This window comes from Protobothrops mucrosquamatus, unplaced genomic scaffold (assembly GCF_001527695.2).
Source record: "Protobothrops mucrosquamatus isolate PMUCROS unplaced genomic scaffold, P.Mucros_1.0 scaffold958, whole genome shotgun sequence".
Classification (NCBI taxonomy): Eukaryota; Metazoa; Chordata; class Lepidosauria; order Squamata; family Viperidae; genus Protobothrops; species Protobothrops mucrosquamatus.
In genome coordinates this window covers 245691-249534 of record NW_015387202.1, presented here as the reverse complement: position 1 = coordinate 249534, position 3844 = coordinate 245691, and positions in this window count along the sequence as shown.

Below are 3844 nucleotides of genomic sequence, written 5' to 3'. Positions count from 1 at the left end.
AAGAGGAGAGGTAGTGGTCAAGAGGGGGAGGAAGAAAGAGGGAAGTAGGTAGGAAGGTGCAGGGAGTGTGGATGCAGGGGGGGGGAACGCCGATTATTTCTGAATACCTAATGAGTAGGCTTTTTATGTGTTTGTTTTTCTAATGAAATGCACCATATTTGTATTATTTGTTCATATTTGAAAAAATTAATAAAAATTTTTTTAAAAAAAAGAATTAATGGAGCAACACTTTGCAGAAAGCAATTAAGACTTAGCCAGATGTTTAAGGAAGCTATACAGATTCTTGCTTCAACTTTTATCAATCCTATCTCCAGGTGCAGAAGTGCATTTGGGACACCGTGCGGCATCTGGAGAATTGTTCTGATAAATTTGAATTGAACTCTTTCCAGTGGTGTAAAACATGAAGTTGACAGTCTGAGCAAGGTCCTGTAGAGAAGCTGTGCTAGTGACTTAGCCAGAAAGAGCTTAATTGCAGCTGGAACATAATGTCCTCCCTTTGTGCGGAAAAATTTAAAAATGGATTTGCTGATCGTTGGCCAGAGGTAGCCGCTTATTCTCCATGGGCTTTTTGTGAGCCAGTGGCATGGATAACCACCCCTAGGTTACCTGCTCTATTTTGTGGCTATTTAAATACCATGAGTACCGTTTTGGCCTTTTTGCAAAAGCCATAACCTTTATTTTCTCATAATTTATGTCCAGTTTATTATATTTGCAACACTGGACAAGGGCTCGCAAGGCTCTTTTAAGGCCAACTGGAGTCCTGGAGAGAATCACAGTGTCATCTGCATAGAGCAGCAGAGCAATGCTTCAGTCACCTATTTTTTGGGGGGTGGTAATTTGGATTATTTAACCATTTTACCATATCATTTGTGTGAAAATTTAAGAGCAAGGGGACCAAAATGCACCCCCGTTTAACCCCGTTTTGAGTTTCATCTGACCTCAAGAGAGACTCTTGCATATTACACCTCACCTGAGGGATGTTTTGGTATGTAAGGCACGTAACAGATGGAGGAGTCTGTGATCAATTGAGGCAGCCTCCAGCTTCTCCCATAGCTTAGTCCTTGTAACCATGTCAAAAGCTGCCTTAAGATCTATAAAGGCAGCGTATAATGATACAGGTCTATCTAATGCATATTTTTCAATCAAATGATGAAGAACTAAGCACTGATCTATGGTGCCTCTCCCCTCTCTAAACCCGGCTTGTTCTTCGGCAATCAGGTTCTCAAGATCCAGCCACTCCTTTAATTTATCTTGAAGGTGTTTGGCATAAAGTTTGCTGATTATATTTAGCAGACCTATTGGTCTNAGGAGAATTTATAGTGTTTTGATAGAATTTGATTCGGAAACAGAATTAGTTAAAGATTGTATGATTAAATGGGCACAAAATATTCAAGAACCAATTATGTTAGATACATGGGAGGTAATTTGGGTAAGAAATGTCAAGTTCACCCAAGCACAGAATTTAAGGGAAAATTTTTATAAAATGTTTTATAGATGGCATCTAGCTCCCCAAAAATTGTCTTGCATGTATCCAAATTTGCAGCCAAAATGTTGGAGATGTGGTAATTTAGATGCAACTTATTATCATATTTGGTGGACATGTAGGGATGTAAAGGCTTTTTGGATTAAGATTTGGTGGAATATTCAACGGATTTTTAAGAAAAAGATAAAATTTACACCGCAATTATTTTTATTGGGTATTATGGAAAATTTGGATCCTAAAGAAATTAATCTGATGTTGTATTGTATAACAGCAGCAAGATTATTGATTGCTCAAAACTGGAAGAAAGAGGTATTGGCGACTATGGATGATTGGAGATTGAAGGTGTCATATTTTGCAGAAATGGCAAAAAATTCCGCATACTTGAAGGATCAATCTCAAGAAAAATTTATTTCGGTGTGGAGAAGATGGATAGATTATATGAAGAGAAAGTATGAAGTTATTAATTATCATATAGCTTTTGAATAAATATTTTTCTTTTCTAATATTTTTATATATTTAATATAATTTATATATATATATTATATTCAAGTTTATTATTGTATGTTAGAGTTAAAGTATGTTAATTTTGTTTATATTATGAATGGATAGCTTAATTTAGACTTGGGATGTTATGTATTTATCCCTGTACTCAGTTCTGGGAAGTCGGGGGGGGAGGGGGGAAGGGGATGAAGGGGTAGAATTATTTGGGTGTATTTATAAATGTAATGTAAATGTTTGTCTTTAAGAAGAGGAGATGATCGGCTAGTACCCCTAAACTGCATCCGAGGTGGTGGAAAAGAAGGTGATGGGATGTGTAGGATAGTTGGGAAGGAGGAAAGAGGAGAGGTAGTGGTCAAGAGGGGGAGGAAGGAAGAGGGAAGTAGGTAGGAAGGTGCAGGGAGTGTGGATGCAGGGGGGGGGAACGCCGATTATTTCTGAATACCTAATGAGTAGGCTTTTTATGTGTTTGTTTTTCTAATGAAATGCACCATATTTGTATTATTTGTTCATATTTGAAAAAATTAATAAAAAATTAAAAAAAAAAAAGAATTAATGGAGCAACACTTTGCAGAAAGCAATTAAGACTTAGCCAGATGTTTAAGGAAGCTATACAGATTCTTGCTTCAACTTTTATCAATCCTATCTCCAGGCGCAGAAGTGCATTTGGGACACCGTGCGGCATCTGGAGAATTGTTCTGATAAATTTGAATTGAACTCTTTCCAGTGGTGTAAAACATGAAGTTGACAGTCTGAGCAAGGTCCTGTAGAGAAGCTGTGCTAGTGACTTAGCCAGAAAGAGCTTAATTGCAGCTGGAACATAGTGTCCTCCCTTTGTGCGGAAAAATTTAAAAATGGATTTGCTGATCGTTGGCCAGAGGTAAGCGCTTATTCTCCATGGGCTTTTTGTGAGCCAGTGGCATGGATAACCACCCCTAGGTTACTTGCTCTATTTTGTGGCTATTTAAATACCATGAGTACCGTTTTGGCCTTTTTGCAAAAGCCATAACCTTTATTTTCTCATAATTTATGTCCAGTTTATTATATTTGCAACACTGGACAAGGGCTCGCAAGGCTCTTTTAAGGCCAACTGGAGTCCTGGAGAGAATCACAGTGTCATCTGCAAAGAGCAGCAGAGCAATGCTTCAGTCACCTATTTTTTTGGGGGGTGGTAATTTGGATTATTTAACCATTTTACCATATCATTTGTGTGAAAATTTAAGAGCAAGGGGACCAAAATGCACCCCCGTTTAACCCCGTTTTGAGTTTCATCTGACCTCAAGAGAGACTCTTGCATATTACACCTCACCTGAGGGATGTTTTGGTATGTAAGGCACGTAACAGATGGAGGAGTCTGTGATCAATTGAGGCAGCCTCCAGCTTCTCCCATAGCTTAGTCCTTTTAACCATGTCAAAAGCTGCCTTAAGATCTATAAAGGCAGCGTATTTATTTATTTATTTATTTATTAATTACATTTATATCCCGCCCTTCTCCTTGCGGACTCAGGGCGGCTGACAATTGGATAAAATACTAACATATTATACATATTATACCTAATTAAAATTTAATTAAAACGAAATATTTAAATATGTCAAATTAAAAGTAGTTAAAACCCCTTTAAAATCCCTTAGGCCAGTCCCGCTAGCTGGAACAACCACGTCTTGGCGCGGCGGAAGGAAGGGAGATCAGGGATCACCCTGATCTCTGGGGGCAGTTCGTTCCAGAGGGTGGGAGCTCCCACAGAGAAGGCCCTCCCCCTTGGGGTCGCCAGCCGGCACTGTCTGGCTGACGGCACCCTGAGGAGACCCACTCTGTGAGAGCGTACAGGTCGGTGGGGGGTAGTCTGTGGCAGGAGGCGGTCT